The sequence below is a fragment of the Trichosurus vulpecula genome, chromosome 5 (assembly GCF_011100635.1).
Source record: "Trichosurus vulpecula isolate mTriVul1 chromosome 5, mTriVul1.pri, whole genome shotgun sequence".
Taxonomy (NCBI): domain Eukaryota; kingdom Metazoa; phylum Chordata; class Mammalia; order Diprotodontia; family Phalangeridae; genus Trichosurus; species Trichosurus vulpecula.
The window spans coordinates 99,699,784-99,720,624 of NC_050577.1; positions in this window are offsets into that span (position 1 = coordinate 99,699,784).

Consider the following 20,841-nt stretch of genomic DNA (forward strand, 5'->3'; position numbering starts at 1 on the left):
ACGGGCATCATTTGATTTTGTGTCTGTTGCGCCGAAACGTATGGCATGACATTATCCAATGGAACAAATTTTCTGTAACTTTAAATGCTATTCTGTATGTGTCTTTAAAAAGTAATAAATGTACAACAGCTGTTATAAAAGAAAATTCTTTTGAGTTTAAAGTGACTGCCTCGGCCACGTAGTCTGATCTTCCTCATGCTACATCTAAGGAAACTAAGGCAATAAAAGTATTAAGTATCAGAAAGGATTTGAACACAGGTCTTTGGATTCCACAGGTAGTGTGTGTGTGTGTGTGTGTGTGTGTGTGTGTGTGTGTGTGTTTGTGTGTGTGTGTGTGTGTGTGTGTGTGTTTTTCCACTGTTGAACACTGATTTTTTTTTTTAATTTCTGGACCAGAAAAACCCATCAAAGACATTAGAGATGTGAATACATAAGTATTATTTCTACTCATGACATTTTCTCAGAGAGATTTTATTCATTCAGAAAATACTGAGTGTTTTATTCATTCCGCTGAATACTGGATATTTTGAGAGTATAATGAAGGTATTGACTTATTTAATCTACTTTAAACTTCTTAGGAAATTACCAACTGCCTTTTTTCCCCAAAAAACATACAAAACTTAGGGCTCTGATAAATTAGCATACTTATTTTTTTAAAGTTTTGTAAAAAAAGGAGGCAGTGTTAATGTTTCTGACTGTGACCATCTCATGACATCATCCTTCAAAATGATAACTTAGGGTTCCATTTGAACTTTATCTCATGAATCAATATAATTTTATTTTTTTACATTTTTATTTAATTTATTTAATATTTTTAGTTTTCAGCATTGATTTTCATAAGAGTTTGAATTACAAATTTTCTCCCCATTTCTACCCTCCCCCCCACTCCAAGATGGCATATACTCTGGTTGCCCTGTTCCCCTGTCAGCCCTCCCTTCTGTGACCCCACTCCTCCCCATCCCCTTTTCCCTTACTTTCTTGTAGGGCAAGATAAATTTCTATGCCCCATTGCCTGTGTATCTTATTTCCTAGTTGCATGCAAAAACTTTTTCTTGAACATCTGTTTTTAAAACTTTGAGTTCCAAATTTTCTCCCTCTTCCCTCCCCACACACCCTCCCTAAGAAGGCAAGCAATTCAACATAGGCCACATGCGTATCATTATGTAAAACCGTTCCACAATACTCATGTTGTAAAAGATTAACTATGTTTTGCTCCTTCCTATCCTATCCCCCTTTTTTCAATTTTCTCCCTTGACCCTGTCCCTTTTCGAAAGTGTTTGTTTTTGATTACCTCCTCCCCCATCTGCCCTCCCTTCTATTGTCACCCCCTTTTTTATGTCCTTCCTCCTTCTTTCCTGTGGGGTAAGATACCCAATTGAGTGTGTATGGTATTCCCTCCTCAGGTCAAATCCAATGAGAGCAACATTCACTCATTCCCCCCCCCCCAGCTGCCCCCTCTTCCCTTCCTACAGAACTGCTTTTTCTTGCCACTTTTATGTGACATAATTTACCCCATTATATCTCTTCCTTTCTCCCTCTCTCAATATATTCTTCTCTCATCCCTTAATCTGATTTTATTTTTTTAGATATCATCCCTTCATATTCAACTCATCCTGTGCCCTCTGTCTACATACATACATACATACATACATACATATATATATATATATACTTACATATAACACACACACACATATATATAATATGTATATATATTTATATATATATATATATATATATATATATATATATATATATAATTTTTAAATTATCTCTCCCAGATCTATTTTCCAAGTCAGTGGTTTTTCAAATGAGATATTTCACATTGTCTTCCATTTATTCATTCCTTTGGCTCTGTTTTATAATATCTTGATTTCTCATCAAGTCACTAGCTTCTACTTGCTCCAATCTAATTTTTAAGGTAGTATTTTCTTCAGTAGTCTTTTAGACCTCCTTTTCCATTTGGGTAATTTTGCCTTTCAAGGCATTCTTCTCCTCATTGGCTTTTTGGAGCTCTTTTGCCATTTGAGTTAGTCAATTTTTAAGGTGTTATTTTCTTCAGTATTTTTTTGGGTCTCCTTTAGCCGGTCATTGATTTGCTTTTCATGGTTTTCTCACATCATTCTCATTTCTCTTCCCAATTTTTCATCTACTTCTCTAACTTGCTTTTCCAAATCCTTTTTGAGCTCTTCCATGGCCTGAGACCAGTTCATGTATTTCTTGGAGGCTTCTGATGAAGGTAACTACATCAAACCCACTAACCTTTGTTGAATTCTTCTGGCTGTATGTTTTGGTCTTCTTTGTCACCAAAGAAAGATTCCAAAGTCTGAGTCTGAATTGGAGTCTGTTTTTACTGCCTGGCCATGTTCCCAGCCAACTTACTTGACCCTTGAGTGTTTTGTCGGGGTATGACTGCTTGTAGAGTAGATAGTACTTTGTCCCAAGCTTGAGGGGCTGATTGTTGTTTTCAGAGCTCTTTCTACATAGCAAGCTCTGCCACACCAGCACTACTCCTACCCCAAGAACCGATAACCCAGACCAGACTCAGATATAAGCAGGCTGTGCACTCCTGCTCTGTTCCACCACTTAATGCCTCCCACCAGGTGGGCCTGGGGCCAGAAGCAATTGCAGCTGTAGCTCTGTAAGCAGTCTCAGAGCTGCATCACCTCCGCTGCCTCCAGGGCGTTGGCCGAACTGTGAATCCTTTCACTCAGTTGCAGCAGCTTTTCCCACTAACTTTCTCTGTTGTCTTTGGTGTTTGTCAGTTGAGAAGTCTGGTAACTGCCACAGCTCACTGATTCAGGGCCTTAGGTCCTGTTCCGCCAGTCTGGTTGGTCCAGGCATGGCTCACGCTGGGCTCTGCTCTGCTCCGCTCCCAGTTCCGTGCAATAGACCTTACCCTGCGACCATCCAGGCTGTCCTGGGCTGGAGCCCTGGTTCCCTCTGCTATTTTGTGGGTTCTGCAGTTCTAGAATTTGTTCAGAGCCATTTTTATAGGTGTTTGGAGGGACCTGGGGCGGGGGGGGGGGGTGGGAGGAGCTCACGCAAGTCCCTGCGTTCCAGCTGCCATCCTCAAATCAATATAATTTTAAAGGTTACATTGTGTAAAGGTATATTATGTTTACAGATAAGCATGTTTTGGGTTCTGCATTATTTAGTAAAGCAAACCTCACTAAATAATTGATATAATAGTTAACATGAGAAGAACTGGAGAAAGACAAATAGAGACACTGTCAAAGTCAAAATCATAGACTTAGTTTCTGGGTTTTATGGATATTCATAATAATAAGACAACCTTGCCACATATTCTCTCACAGGATTCTCACCACAGCCTAGCTGTACTAGTGTGATTTATGCTTTTTCCCAGATAAAGAGAGTGAGATTCAGAGAAGTTTGCAGCTCACCCAAAGTAGCTTAATTGGAACATGAATTTTAGCCTTCTCACCAGAAAGCCCATGGAATTTCTACTATATGACAGTCACTCTATGGCCTAATAGTCATAGCAATGTTTAGCATTTATAAAGTACCTTTACCTGCCTTTCTCATTTTGATCCTCCCAATAATTTTTAAGGTAGCTACCTCATATATTATTATCTCTATTTTAGAGAGGAAGAAACTGAGTTTCAAATAGTTCAAGTGACTTGCTGATGGTCACACATGTATCTAGTCTCAGAGGCAGGATTCAGTGATTTTCTGCCTCAAAAATCCCACATGATTTCCACTATGCCACAGTGCCTCATGCCTTTTTTCAACGAGGATTAAGGTAAATGCTGATCCATAATAAACAGATGTTATTTAGTTTTTGTTTCCAAAGGTTCTGACAGTGTCTCTCTAACAAAATATATCTACATCAAATTGGAGTGGGAACCCACAGACTTAAGCAGAAGAGTCAGCAAGTAGCATATGCAGTAGGGTATCCTCCTTGCTGGTCATATCACCTGTATTTTGCAGAGAGAAGCCTACAAATCATCTTCTGTGGACTAAGTTAGATGCGGTCACATTCTCCTTTTGTCTTGATGTCATTTCTCAGGAACTTCTGTCTATTCCCTCCACTAACTGGGACCTTGAACATCAAGCACATCAACTTTCTTATTTGTTTCTCTTAGGTTTTAACTCTTATTTAATCATTCTCTCTTCATTCAGGCTTAGTGGAAAGGGCACTTCTCCAAAGTGGAAGTAAAGATTTCAATAACTCTATCTTTGCTTCTTTGTCTACCATCATTGCTCTGTGTACCACAAACAGTATGCCTATCTCTTATTTGACATCACATTTTTCTTCAATGTAACTTAAAGACATACATGGATGCATGTATGGGCACTCACATGTACGGACATACTTTCAACAGTTCATGGCTGCTCTCCATCATGTTTTTAGGGTGGCTGTCTTTTACTCTGCGTAAGTGCATGATCGCTACATACAAAGATAAATAATAAATTAAAAATTGGGGACAAGAGTTTTGGCCTTATATGGCTTGACTTATTCTAATTTGAAAAAAGTGTTTTAGATGAAGAAACAGACTATTTTGATATCTTAGGGATTTATCATTATAGCATTTCTAACATTAAGTTTATGAATGTCAATTCTATGGTAACAAGGATCTTTGTCTAATCAAATAAATACAGAGTCTGAGTATCTAGTCCAAGTTTTGCTAGTGGCTAGTTGAGCTTTAGTTTCTATATGAGTAAAGTGGAAATACCATTTGCCCTATTTACCTTACAGTGTAGTGAGACTCAAACGAGATCGGTGCCATATTTAACTTCCAATATTATGAAAATCCTGAGAAATTCACAGGCACTCAGCAAACACAGTTATACCATGGTTTAATAAAATTTTAAAAGTGATATGACAATTGATTTCTAGTGCCATAGAAGAGCTAGAAGAAAAATGCCAGTATCACAGAGTTAAGCAAATGTTTATCAACCATACTACCCTAGAAAAACTTATTTTTAGAAAGAAGAATATTTCTGTTTCATTTAACTCAGTTACAGGAGAACAACTTCAACAGCAAAGAACCACACCAAAGTTCAAGGTATATATTCCTAGAAAGATGCACCAAGATTTATAGCTGCAATGAAACCACAATTTGAAATACTTTTAGTGAAATTTCCTTTATAAGTTTCAGGTTTGCCCACAAGAGTAGACAAGCATTGAAATTTCACTTTTAAAAATGATACCTTGATATGCACATAAATAACTTGAGGGAACCAAAATTTCTCAGGAAATGGCTGTTTGGATTTATAGGATCCAGGACATTAAGAATTAATCCTTCATCTACTGCTCCTTGATGAGATGCAGAGTTCAGTAAGGACTTTTCAACATTAGCCATCTAGGCATACAAAGTATTAGTTAAACCATTGAAATCACTTTAATCTTACATCCCCAATCAATAAGCAATACAGTAGAACATAAGACAACCTTGGTAATTATAGACTTGTCAGGTTAATTTCAAAAGGGGGGAAGATAGTGGAAGAGATCATCAAATAATCAATTTTTAATCACCTAGAAGAGCACAGAGTACTGGATAGAAAGACATCTTTGTGGAGAGCAAATTATGCCCATGGTAATGGAATTTCCCTCCATGCCTTCCCTTCTAAGGTTTCCTGCTCTGTAGCTTGTATATAATAATTATTTATTTACATGTAATCCTCATCCATCCCCCAATCATATTAGAATGTAAAGTCCTTGTGGACAGGGACTGCTTTTTTTCTCCCCCACCCCCACCCCATTTGTAAATTCTTCATAATTAGTAAGCATGATGCTTGCTATAAAGTAAGTGTTTAATCAATGCTTTTTAACTAACTCCATGATGAAGTAATAGTGCTCTAGATAAGACGCTCTATTTAATGATCACTAAACAGCCTTTGTTTCATCCTGTATTTTTGACTTGGCTTATACTGATTCTTCCATCTGCCTCTTTCACCTGATCCAAATCCCACCCACTCTTCAAAGACCAGTTAAAATGCTGCCTCTTCCAAGGAATTCCTCTGATCTCCTTTAATTACTCAATATCTCCTTACTCTTAACTCCTGTCCCACTCATCTGGCACTTGCAACATACTGGCATTTGTGAGTATGGCAAGGGCCATGTTAGTGGAATAAATACATTGCATTATGATTATTTGTAGAAGAGTTTACATTATATTGTAATTATTTCTATGAGTCTTATTTAACTTAACAGACTAATTTCCCTGAAGACAATGACTATGTCTGAAAGTTTTCTGCATTCCCTACAGCCCCTAGTAGAGGCTGAAAGTAGGTACCTAACACATACTGGTTGAATTAATGAAAGAATATCAAATCTTTATATATACTATACCATCTGGAAGTGTGATCTTGCTTCTAGATTTAGGCAAAGGCTGGGTAATTATGTTGAGAGGGAAAATATTCACTACGAACTCTTTAGGGAAGACTTTTTGCATATTTCCTTCCATGAATTCTTCTCTTAGAATACTTGAGAATGGCCCTTCTTACTTTCTTTCTGAACCAAGAAATAGAATTGTAGAATGTCATAGCTGAATTAGCAGCTAGATAGGGCAGATAGGTGGCACACTATAGGGCGTAGAGTCAGAAAGACTCATCTCCTTGAGTTCAAATCTGGCCTGCAACACTTACTAGCTGTGTCCTGGGCAAGCCACTTAACCCTGTTTGCCTCAGTTTCCTCCTCTGTAAAATGAGTTGGAGAAAGAAATGGCAAACCACTCCAGTATATTTGCCAAGAAAACCTCAAATGGGATCACAAAGAGTCAGACAAGATTGAAAACTACTGAATGACAACAAATGGCTAAATGATACCTTAGAGATTATCATTCCTCTCATTTTTTAGATGAGAAAAATGAAACTTAGAGTGTTCAAAGGACTTCCAATGAGGTCTAACCGCATTCTTTCATATCCAAGCTAATACTCACAGAATCTCAAAATTCAAAGGGAATTTGGAACTATTAAGTTCCATGGAGTGATAAATAGAACACTGGGTCTCAAGTAGAGAATACCTGGGTCTAAATCCCTCTTCTGACACTAGCTGTGTGACCACAGTTAAATCACTTAGAGAGTCTGAGCTTCAGTTCCTTCATCTGTAAAACAAGAATGATAATAACCATAACTACTTTACAGTGTTGTTATGAGGCCAAACGAGGTAACACATAAAAAACCCTTTGCAAATTTTAAAGTGCTAAACAGATTCTAGTTATTAGCTATCAGTATTATTGTTACTAGCATTACTTGAAATTGGTTGGTTGTCCTTCGCTCTCGAAGAGGAGCAAAATGACATCACTATGCTAGAGTCAAGTTTTAGTGTGTCTGACTGTAGCTGATCAGACCAATAGGAACTGAGAATTCTCTACCACAGGTTGGGCACAAATAGTCTGTGTGAACATTTGGGGTGGATAGTCTAAATTTGCACATCCTGCATTTCTTTTGAGCTGTTTCGATTCTGCTTTGCTCATAGAGCACAGCACCTTCTCTTACGTGGGCATGCCAGGCTCAGCGGTACTGTGACAGTACAGTGTCTTGATATGAATATTAATCCTGCAAACCACTCTGTTAATATTGTTTCATAAAGTTATACTTGTAAGTGAAATAAAAACAAGTTTGGGAATAACCAAAGCAAATGGCCATTATGCAACTTTTGAATTGCCAGAATGAAGGATCATTATGTATTTTTAAAGACGAAAAAACCTTTCACTACACATGGTCATATTGACACGGGCTCCTTAAAACAACTGAAGGCTCTCTTCTTACATGATCTTCTTTCCCACCTCCTCACTTTCTCCCCCATATCAAATCTGTCAGTTTTCTGAAATGCCCAGACTTCTCAGCTTTATCCTCAAAGTTCGCTTGTATCTTATAATAGTCCAAACTTTGTTCTGATGTTTTATAAATAAACTTAAAAAACTATTTACTTTTAACTAATATGAATTACTAAATTGCTATTTGCAAATTGTTTATAAATTAGGTTTTGTCTCTAGGATTCTTGCTGTGTATTTGTATCACATAAGTCATGGAATGGCCAAAGTGGTTAACAAGGCTACCCAAATACTTGGTACTAATTAGCACTTGGTGGCAGGGAATTCCAGTAGATGTTGCAGTTTTCCTCCCCAGGCTTGTAGTCACAATAGTCAAATAAATTTGGAAATGAAGAAAGTCTAAGGGTCATTTAATCCAAGCCATCTTCATGCCATGCCCATTTGCCTGTGACTCAGTTGTTCATCTCTCACCTCAGTGTTCTCTACTAATAGATACTGGACATTTGCCACAACTAACTCAACTCAAACCCACTGTACTGCTTGTTTCTTACTTAACATCTTACTTTGATACCCTATCACCTCCTGCCCCCTTCTAATTCAACTTCTAGCTCTTGCAGTAGTAACAAAATTAGTGCCACTATTCCTGGAAATATTTGGCTTTCAGTATTTGTAGCCCCAGTGCTTAGCACAATGCCTGGTACAGAATAATCACTTAAGGAATGTTTTTTCCCATTCGTTTCAAACCTATCATTTTACAGGTGAATACACTAAGTCCTAGAAAGGAAAAGTAACTTGCTTAATGCAATTTTCTGACTTACTGATAAGAGAACCCAGATCCTCAATAAAAATCTTTACAACATCTGTGATACTTTTACTTCCCAGAAATACTATTTAATAACACATTCACTATAACCGGTAAAATTCATTTTTTTTCTGTTCCATAGAATTTATTTCTAACTCCAACCAAGTTTCTCACTAGTTTCTGCAATGAGGGAACAGGTGGCAAATAATTAAGGATTAAGGAAAAACCTTTCATCTCTAATGGGAAGAGAACTCAATCATAGTGGGTCAGAGCAGCTAAGTGGCATAATATCTAGAGCACCACACCTGGAGTCAGGGAGACCTGGGTTCAAATCTGGCCTCTGACAGTTACTAGCTGTGTCACCATGGGAAAGTCACTTAATGCCGGTTGCCTCAGTTTCCTTATCTGTAATATAAGCCAGAGATGGAAATGGCAAACCACTCCAGTGTCTTTTCCCAGAAAACCCCAAATGGGGCCATGAAGAATCAGATACTACTGAAATGACTCAACAACAACAACAACAACATTATCATATTTTTCTTTGAAGAAAGTCATTTAAAATTAAAATAAAGAAAGAAAACATACAGAAATCATATTACTGGTTATTATGAATCTAATAAAAACGGTAATTCAAGGCCTAGTTCGTTGTCTATTCACAGTGTTTGTCAACGATACACATGGACATGATGGACTAGCTCTATTAGTTTTCAATCCAATTTCATATTATATAAGAGAGATGTATGATGAGAAAAGTAAGTTTTCATGTTATTTAATGAAAACAAGCAACAAGAGACAGAAAACAACCACCATACTTCATTAGCCTCAGCATGATGTCAAGTGGTCTAGAAGAAGGCCACCAGCAGGCTGGTTGATGAGTCACTCAAGATGGGGTACAGTCTGCATCCTTGGAGAGGTTACATACATCAAGAAGTTCACAGATGTCTTGACATATCAAAGAAGGAAAAATGAGAAGTTTGAGGTGGATGGATTAGGCAAGTTCTTACACTATATCAAATGGCTTGGTCATTAAAGCATTTATCACAGGCTTCCTTTCTTTTATTTTTTATACTCTTCATAGGAATCATCAAATGCATTTAAAAATGATTACAGCACTAGGTGTGTAGGCAATCCATTTCACTCCTGAAAGGCTCCTGAATATTAATGTAGCTTCCTTAGTTCAAACTAACCTTCATTTTAGGATGTCTGAAAAGGGATGAGCTGAAAATAAGATGGTAACTCTTTTTTAGAGGGAAGGATATTCAATTTCATGTGAATATTCAATCCTTAGCCAACCAGAAGGAGGTATAACTTCATGTCCAAAGATGGTCCCATAGGGAAAAAATTCAGCTTCCAAATAAGAATACTGATTCCTGGATAAATCATTTTCATGATGTAAAATCAATGGTCCTCACCAGTCCTCTCTTGCCATCCCCCACGGCAAAAGGCAAACTCATATTTATTTGTGAAGGTGATAACAGCCTTTAGAAATTCTAGTTAATATATTTTCATGGTTTCCTTCCTCTTAAATATTTTTTGTACTAAATATTATGCTTCCTTATCTAAATTAGAGTAATATTTTTTACAGCTGTTACTAGTCTTTCTACTAAACTGATTAGAGTCGTAGCCCCAGGAGACCACTGTACTGGGTATTGTCCTGAGGCTAAAATAGGCTTTTCAGGATATGGTTCAGTAGGAATTATTTTAATGCTGTTTTTACCCCCACCCACTCCTCACCCCTGTGCACAAGGTATGACCCCAGGAGGAAAAAAAAAAGCACTTTTGGTCTTTATCTGCTTCGTTAAGTTATGGGTAGGATCTACTTACCCAACCATATTTAGGGCATCCAATGTCATGGTAAAATATCTAGGCACAAGGCACCCCCTATGGGCCTGTCCTTCAATAACAAACTTGGAGGTTAAAATTTTATTTATTAAGTGAAGATTTACACAGCAGCAAAGGACAATGATAGGTTTCAACCCTAATGTCTCTGTCTCAACCCTGTCCTGGAGGTACATGTTCCAGGGGTGAATGAATAATTTAATCTTCATGAGCCATCAATTCTGCTCCTCCTTGAAGAGGTTGGCAATAGTCCCAGTTAATTACATTTATGATGTGGATTTTGTGAGACCATGGATATTCAGAAAGTAAGAAAGGGCAACCACATCTCATTACAAGTGCCTCTTTTCTGTTCCTTCTTTCTTCACATAATATTTTATTGATTTATTAATCACCAACAAATCAAAGGATAAGGACATGCCATCTCCTCATTAATTAGTCATATGAACAAGTAACACTAATCAGTCTACCCCCAATTCTAAATTCTAGTCTTTTGTCTTTCATGTTGAAAAAAGAAGATGAAGTATATACAAGTATTAAGAAAGATTAAACCTCAAAATATAATCTAGCAGAATAAAATATATATTTATTATGATTAATATACAAACTCCTAAAAAGAGAGGACAATGACTACGACAAATTTTGAAGTGCAAGGCATTCGTTAAGGTATATAATTTTGAAGAATAACATTTGTAAACTCCAAATCATCTCTCAGGAAATCTTGATTCTCTCCTATACATTGGGAGACAATTAACTCAATAATATGAAATTTAGGGTTGCAGTAATATTTATTGCCTTGTTTCCCTTGGTCTGACTTTGGTTTTCTCTTTTTCTGGTGGATCTCAAAAATCTTTGATCCTCTGTCATCTTCAATTGTCTCAATGGAGATGGTAGACACACAATTGTGGCACAATAGCTACAGCTCTGGGCTTGGAGTCCGGAATACCTAAGTTCAAATCCAGCCTCAGACACTCCCTAGCTGTATGACCTGGGCCAGTTGCTTGATCACTCCTTGCCTCAGTTTCCTCAACTGTAAAATAGAGATAATAACAGCACCTGTCTTTCATGGTTGCTGTAAAGATTAAATGAGAACATGTGTAAAGCACTTAACATATTTACTGGTACACAGCAAGTACTCTACAAATGTTTATTCCCTTCCTTTCCTTTACCTACCCCCTCTTTTCCTCTCAAAGAATCTTAAATGCTTTCCTTTTTGTTCTTGAATGATAGATGTCCTCTCTACTGACTCATGTTTTATCTAGAACATTGAAACATTTATTTAATAGTTCCACCCCTTCTAGATTCTCCTTTCTCCATTTGCCCTGAATGCATTCAAATAACAAACATTAATAATCTGACAGTTCTGGGTAAAGCACTGCATGTTGATCAGAATTTCCTTAAATCCCTAGCAACTAAATAAAGGGACTTTATTCTTTATTTCTTCATTACTTTGAGATCCAGAGAGAATGGATCATAGATTTAAGCTCAGAAGGAAACTTAGGAACCAAATCTTAGAGGTTCAACTCTCATTTTACAAGGAGGAAACTGAAGCTCAAAATCAGGTGACACCCTGGATCACAAAGACAGTGAGTGTCTAAGTCAGGAGCTGATCTCAGGTCTTCAGGCTTCTACATCTCACACTCTATCAAAGCTCCATGAAGGGAGATTCATAAGCTGACAAGAAATAAAGACCATTTGTTTCTGCGGGATAAATACTTCACTACAAAGTGATAGAAAGACCGTTACTCTTGAAATCATTCAGTCAAGTGGTACATATCAAGTGTGCCAGACACAATGGTAAGATGTTGGTTATAAATAAAAGTAAAAGCAGTCTCAGTCCTTAAAGAACTCACGTTCTTATGAGTGCAGGAAACCTGAGTTCAAATCACTTCTAATACATACTGTAGAACATTAGAAAAATTACTCCTTTATGTATCTGTTTCCTGAGATTCCCTATCTGTAAAATGGGGATGATACAAGCTCTTAAAGTATGGGATCTGTTTCAGGTTTTGTATTGGTATCCCTGGAGTTTAATAGAGTGCTTGGCATAGAGTAGGCATTTAATAATTGTTTATTGACTGATAGATGTGATCTATCTCACAGGCTTGATGTGAGAGAAGCACTTTGTAATGTACCATATTAATGTGACTAGTTGTTACTATACATAACCTCAGGGTTGGGGTTCAGACCATATTTTGAAATTTTATATAATATGGTATATTATATATTATATGCTATATATTAAATATTGTATATTTAAAAGGAGTAGCAAGTTGTACATAACAGATTTGCAGTTTCATGTGCAATCACTTTTTAAATTCTGTATTATGGAAATGCTTGTTTTATTTCATAAATTAAAAATAAATTTTTTTTCTCAAAAGCAAGTTTGCTTTAATGACAGTTTGTATATAACCATGGTATCCTCAGCAGTCATGTATGGTAGATACTGCATTATGTGGCTTGTTTATATTCCCTAGGTGGCTACTGAGAATATTGTTTCAATTCATGTTTGTACTCACAGAGTTTATGATCAGAAAGTTTATTATCAGTAAGAGTTTACTATCAGTAAGATAGCAAATCTGGAGATGCATTCCAGTTATGTCTGTTCTCCATCTCTTAAATTCTTTACATGGTATAGGAAGAAAATCCTCACTTATCTATCTCTGGGCAGTGACCTATCTTCTCTTTCTCCAAAGACTCACTCTACTTTTCATCTGCTGCCCTGCCTGGTTTCAACTCCAAGGAACAAGGTGCTCCTCCCAGGATAAAATTATCACTTCTACAGTTACTACCATGCTGTTAATGCCAACCTTGATTGACACCACCTATCTCAGCCTCCTCTATCCTCTGGTAAGAGAGCTAGAGGTTAATAGAATACAGAAACTGAACTCTCAGTTTGCTCCACTTTGCATCTACTGCCCTCCCTTTCTATTCCACTTTGACAGCAGTTATCCTCTGGAATCCTGTCCGCTGGACCCTCCTCCAAGGCCCTGACTGCTTTCCTGCTTCCTTGTTTGTTTTGTCTCTCCCTTAAGATGTGTGGGCAGGGACTGTCTTTCCTTTTATTAATTCTATCCCAAGAGCATGTCACAATGCTTGGCATATAGTAGGTGCTTAAAAATGCTTATTGGACTGAGATATTTATTGGATTATTGCTTTAGGCATCATGATAGGGTCTTGAAACTTAGTAAAGTGAAGGTGAATGAATGAATTCATAGTGTCATAGGATTTAGATCAGGGAATGACCTTAGAGAACATTTAGCTCACAAATTCATAGTTTTGGGGTGTTTTTTGATTAGATATCTATCTATCTATCTATCTTCCTATATATTTATTTAAGACTTGGAAGGGAGTTCAGAAATAAACTATTTAAACCCCCTCTTTTTACAGATGAGGCAAATATTTCCCAGAAAGGAGAATTCAATTAAATAAACACTTATTAAGCCCCTCCTATATGCAAGGCACTATGCTAAATGCTTGACCAAGGTAAGCCAGCTAATAAGTAGCAAAAACTAGGATTTGAAATTGGTTCTTCAAACTTCAAAACCAGTGTTTTTATCACCAAAACTGCTTCCTCCCATTTATTTTTGATAAATGAAAGGTAGCTTGCCAAGATAATGAGCAGCTGTGATATCTGGTATGGTGGGGGAATAGCAGGACCTGATTATTATTTTTTTTTAATATTGAATTAGCATTAGACTTTAGACTTTGTTTCATCAGTGCAAAAAACTAAGTGTAAATATGGGAAGTTTCATGAATATCTGCCACCATTAGGATAAAGAGCCATTGCAGTCATGGTGGACAGACTATTGGATCAGGAAGACCTTTGATCTAATCTAACCTTGGACCCCTAAGTTACTTAAACACTTCAAGTCTCAGTTTCCTTACCTGCAAAATAGAGATGATAGTAGTTACAGTACAGTTCTATCAGTGTGAGCCCAAAATGCATATAAAAACACTCTATAAATTTTGAAGTTCTATAAAAAAGTTGTCTGCTACATTGTTATTCTCACTCATTAACGTTTTCTATACTGAAAAGCTGTTGAAGGCATATGTGTATTCCTGCTAGAGCTTAATATAGTGACATACACATAAGAGTGGATATTACTTAAAGAAATAAATGAAAAAAATGTAAACTTCTGCTTTTCAATGCTAACTTATGACCTAGTATGCTAATAAGGAGTACTTTGTATTGCTCATAGGTATGCAAATAAATCAGGGATAAGAAAGGATGCTGAAGACTAAAATGGAGCACATTTTTGAATAAAATATTTAACAGATCCTAATAACTTAGTGATGTCAGAAGAAATTTGGGAATGTACGTAAATGTATTTCAGACCACCAAAGATTTTCTATCCTAAATTTATTACTGGAAGATGAGATGTCAAATTTTGGCAGTCAGAAGAAGACATGGATTGAAAATTATCCATTATCTTTCTTAATAAAGTACACATTGAATATAGTAATGGAGCTCATCTTTCTCTCCACCTTGCAGTGTGGATTAATTTTGGTGAGAAGGCCTTTTTGTAAGCACTGCACATGATATAAATGAAAAACTTATCATACTAGTGACACTAAAGGTCCAACACTGCAGGTACACTATAAATTAATGTACCCAATATATCTGAAGAGAAACAAATGTCTCCCTTCCTTTTGGGATGTAGACTGTAGAACCTATTTTACTTTCCTTTGTCTGCTATATGTTACCCCATAAATAATCTACTCTGTCAGAACATGGAAAGTATTGACTTTAACTAAAAACAAGAAAGTGGTACAATTTTATTTTGAAAATTATGTGTTTCTGGAAATTATGATGAATCTCATTAATAAATGTCATTAAATATTCCATCTGTCATGAGGTGTTTTCTTCCGGATATTTTCATTTCATCAAAACATGATTTACTTAAAGCTAATAGAAAGAGGTGAAAATGGAAGTGTTGAACTGGCACTTCATAATTTCTCAATCTCCATGTTAGGCTGGAGGAAGCTCTGCAGTAGAGTGTAGCTCAGGACACTATTTTAACCCCCATTCTGTTCAAGTATTTTTATCAATGATTTGGATGAATAAGGAGATGGCCTAATTATTAAATTTGTGAATGAGATAAAGTTGGGAACAACAGCTAAAAATATGATAGAATTGGTATCCCCAAAGCCCGGAATAGATTGGAACAGTGAACTGAAACTAATTAGAAGGAATTTAATAAGGATACATATAAAGTCCTTCAGATGGGTAAAAAAAAATCAAACAAATATGTACAGGTTATTGGTATAAAAATTGGGAAAGGTCATGACTAAAGAACAAAATATGTGAAAAGGAGGTTCTAGTGTATTATAACCTTCATATAACCAGGTGATATAATGAGTGGCTAAAAGAGATAATGAGATCTCAGGCTGTGCATTAACAGTGTAACATCTGGGACAACTTGGGTTGTCTGTAGGTTAGGCCTCCTTCTTGCTTAACAAAAATTCCACCTTTTTGGTAATTAAACCACATTATAGGGATATCCTTAAGCTAGTTATTCTATATGATTCTTCATTGGGAGTCTATTGCAATCTACTTGTACTTACCATTCGCTTTTCCATTACCCTTTGGGTGACCTGTAAGTTTAATTATTCTGAATCATTTCCATTATTTGTTAAATAAAAATCTAAAATTACTAGATTTTCTGCTACTTTTGAGTTCTTCACAGTAGCCTATGCTTTCAGAGTTATCTGTGACTGAAGATTATATTTACTTATGCAGAGGAAAATGGAAATTATGCTAGGGTAAGCTTTCCCCAAGAAAAATGTTCAATGCTGCTGTTGCCCCAATTTAAGGGAGTGAGTCTACCGTAAAGCTACTCCATGAATTAGCTCCTTTTCTCTCAAGAGCAGTATAGAATAAGGGCCCTTGAGAGCTCAAATAAGAACCAATTTGCTGAATCAGTCATATAGCAGGGTACATATACTCTGACCTAGTAGTTTTGAATTGGCAAGCCAAGTATATACCCAAGGCTAAAATTTTGACTAACATCTTTAGGTTCTGGTGTTTTTTTCTTTAACTTATTAAAGAGAGAACCATTTAATTATAGAATCTTAAAGCTAAAAGGGACCTTAGAGATTACCTAGTTCAAGTTAAAGTGCATACTAATTATTCTAACATACTAATTATCTTTTGAGTGACTATGGTGTCATTTTCTTCTACAGGATCAAAAGTAAGGCTCTAGAAAGGTAACAAAGTTTATTTTTAAGTAATATATAAACATATATTACACATATATATGCAAAAAGGAGCAGAGGTACCTATAATATGCAATAATATTTAAACATTTTATTTTATAACTTGATACCTTGAAGCTTCTAGAATATTCTTTCTTGTAGAATACGCAAATATGTTTATCTAAATTTGCTCTGCTAGGTAATTTAATAAATTGTACAATCCACAGGGAATGCCATTAATTATGTAAAGACTGATGGCGCTTCACTTACTTGGTTTCTTTCTGAACCACGTGACTTGTCACTGTTTAATTAAACAATAATAAATGTGATGGTGAGGAGAAAAGTGTGCTGCCGGTGAACAATACTAAATACGTCTGTGGAATTGAGAATATGCATTCAGATGTCCAAGTATAGGAAGGAGAAAGAAAGGATGTGTGTGTAGAAGGGGAAGACAAAAAAGCGAATACAGGAGAGAGAAGGAGGAAAAGACAATGAGAAGGCAGAGAGAGAGAGAGAGAGAGAGAGGGAGGGATGGAGAGAGGGGGAGAGAGAGAGAGAGAGAGAGAGGGAGGGATGGAGAGAGGGAGAGAGAGAGAGAGAGAGAGAGAGAGAACGAACATATTTGGCAATAGACTTATAACCCTTAAAATCATCTATGAAAAAAACCACTTTCCTTTGAGGGATGAGGTTTTCATTTATTTTACATGATATTTCTTTACTTGTTTCTATTTGAAAATACTATTCTCCATTTTCTATTTCCTTACAGTGGGAAAATTCAGTCTCTGCAAATATTTTAGCACTAAATTTGGGGGTATCATTACCTATGTCCATCATGGTGGTATAAAATCCTATTTCATGCAAAATTTAAAGGCAAAACCGCAATTGCTTTTGGAAATGTCTTAATAATACAATATAATGACATCAGTGGTGTTTCTATCGATGCAAAAGCATTCTTTCTGCAGATTGGCTTACCTGCTGTTCCCAGAACTTGACATTTAATCTTCTGCCCCAGTGCCTTTGGAGAGACTATGCCTCCTGACAAAGCTACTTCTTCACTCCTGCCTCCAAGAATCCCTGATTTCCTTCAAGTCTCAGCTAATGGTCTGTCCTCATTGGGAAGCCACTTTAGATTTTCCTAATTGTCAGTGTTCTCTCCCTCAATCATGTATGAACTACTCAGTTTACATTCTGCATCCATACCATTTCCCCTCCCTCTCTACACTGCCAGTAATAAGTTCCTAGAACTCAGAAATTGCTTTTCATTTTGTCTCTGTCTTCTAAGGATTTGGAACAATTTGGCTTTGTGCACAGAAGGCATTTAATACATGTTTGTTTTTTTAGGATTGAATTACGTTAATTTTTGCTTTCTCTACCTGTTTTAGCACTAGAGGTTAGTGAGGGTACAGGATGTTTAACTATCATGTACCACCAAGATTCATAGAGCATTATTTTTCTAGAACAAATTATCTTTTAAAGTTCACCATGTTTTTGTTCTATGGTATTCCCTGTGGAATCTGTGACCTTTTTTTCTTGTTGTTGCATAAGTCCTAGGATAAATAATGCAAATCCTCTAAAAAGATGGGAATACAGTAAAAACTGTTCTGTAGGCATTTGTTTTCCCAAAAGTTGGATTCCTGATTCAGCTTCAGAAGGGAGCCAACTTTGTAATGGCACCAACTTTATAATGTCAATATAAACATATTTGTTGTGGAATGCAACGGTAGAATTGATACCATAAAGCCTTCTCAGTTTTCCAAATATCAAGAAACAGTAAATTTTATGAGCTTCTTATTACAGAATAAAAAAAACCAAACACATAAAAAACCAGCATTCTGAGGCCCAGGAAAATGAAGCATTCTGAACAGCTAAGTTTTCTGGGTAACTTACATCTTTAAAGACCTTTTTTTTTTCAAAATTATTGAACAATTTTAATGGAAATCTTTCTAAAATGTATCACAGATCTCCTTGCCTTCCTAAATAAAGTTTGAATAATAACCAAAATGTAACTATATTTTGAATGATAATGGTCATCATTATGAACATGTATTATATGTTACACTACACAAGGCATTTTGACTCTATTCTAAATCAATTAGTACTGTGATTTTTGAGTTCTTAATTCTTTAAAAATACTTTTTCTGTCTTCTCCCTTAATGTCATTTTGTACTTCTCACTGCAGAAAGTCTATAGCAGCTCCCTTTTCAGCATCTAACTTTTGGCTTCTAATCTGTTTGGGGCCTGGCATCAGGTAGTAGAATTTGCTTGTGTCATGTGAAAAATACACGCAAATCATTTCGTGGTGTGTGATTGTATGATTAAACTGAATAAGTAAAATATATGGGCTTTGCAATACCTATTTTTTATGATCAGTTTAATTTGCATGCCTCCTGGATCTTGGTTAAGTTCTAGACAGACAAGGTGTTATTGTATATAGTCTGACCGTTTAAGTTGTTTTGTTGTGTTGCTCAGTATAAGAAGTTGAAATTGCTACACCAAGAATAAATTTATCATAGATCATCCTATATTATAATTTCCAAAGTTGAAATTGTAGGATTTTTAAAAAATATATTAAATTGATGACAATTCATGAGCATTCTAGTACCTCAGTGTGGTATACTGTAAATGACTAAAAGCTCTAAAGTTATTGATTTCATTGATGATGGCTTAAGATTTTATTTGTTTGTTGGACTCCTTAAATGTTTCATCAATGAGCCACAATTTTTATTAAATTTGTGCTATATGCTAAATACTCCCGTAAGTACTGGGAACACATTATAAAATTCTTGCCTTCAAGGATCTAAGAATCTACCAGGCATTTTCAATCTTTTCTTTCTGAAAGAATAACCAGTTGTTTCCCTAGGTTCCTTTCCATCACCCTACGATCGTTCAGTAGTAACAGAAAGGGTAAATGTAAGGCTGTATTTTTAACAGAATGAATCAATCTGAGCATATAAGACAAAGGATCAAAACTAGAATATATCTCCATGATCATGAGATATCTTCACCTTTATACCTTTCTCAGAAATGATGTCCCTAGATCTTGAATGTAACTGATTTTGGGTGGCACTAGATATCTCTGGTAGAAAAAAAGATCCTCAGAGAGAGAGCATAGAATCTCCTTCAGATTAATTTCTAGATTGTGTGTCTCAAAGGTCACATAAAAGCATAGAGCATAATTCACAGATACAAGGATGTTTTCATCCCATGATACAAGCAGCAGCATTATATACACAAGTTGGCTTAAATGTGGGACCAGTTTTCACAAGGTGCTTCAGATAGGATAGTTTGAATAACTAACCTCTGGATTGCAAAATTTTTATAAGCCTATTCGGTTCTCAACCAATTATGGTCCATCTATGTAGAAAGAAAAAAAAAGTCTGAAAATATGCAAAGGTCTTAACCATGGAAACAGAAGTAGTAACAATTAAAATACTCTGATAGATCTGTGATTACTGCTTTTATGGAGGAGATCAAAATCTCATCCTCTGTAGCTCTTTTAAGTTTCTTCCCTTATGTCCTCTACAGGGGTCTATCCACTGCGCAGGGGACCTATCTTTTCATTGCTATATAAAATATTATAGCATGTAGGTTATCCCTAGTCTATTACTTTTGACTTTCATTATATGATCCTTCTCTATCATGTGGTAACTAGGTGATATCCTTTTCAATATATTTCTGTGAAATCTTTCACTGGAAATATGATATAGTTTAATCATGCCTCCCATGCATGTCTCCACTGCCTTTTGGGTAATCCTACCACTTTGATTCTCTCAGGTCTGCAGCATTCCATGACTTATAGCCAAATGACATCACTGAAAGTAGATTGATGTTTTTAAAATGAGTCTTTATTTCAGAGAAAAATTTGAGGCCATTAAAAGCACTGTCCCCTCTCCCAATGGAGATTTAGTTCACTTTCTTTTCCCTGGACTGTTCTGGACCCAAGTCATTGTCCATTGAGAGAGAAAATCAGGAAGCAATCATTTCTTGACCTCTTGATGAATTAATAATGTGAAAACTACTCCCCACTCCACCCCTCAACCACATGGAATGAGAAATAAAATATAACAAAACTATTCAAAGATGTGGTAGAGTGAATGGTCTCATCCACAACTATTGTCTTTAGATAAGAGACACTTGAAGTTTTGTCTAAATGGACTTATTCAGCAATCACAAAACTATTTGGTCATTTCCCCTTGTCTCCTAGATTTGAAGCGGCAATGTTTTCTCATTTCAGTAACAAACCCTAACAACTGTAGGGCAAAT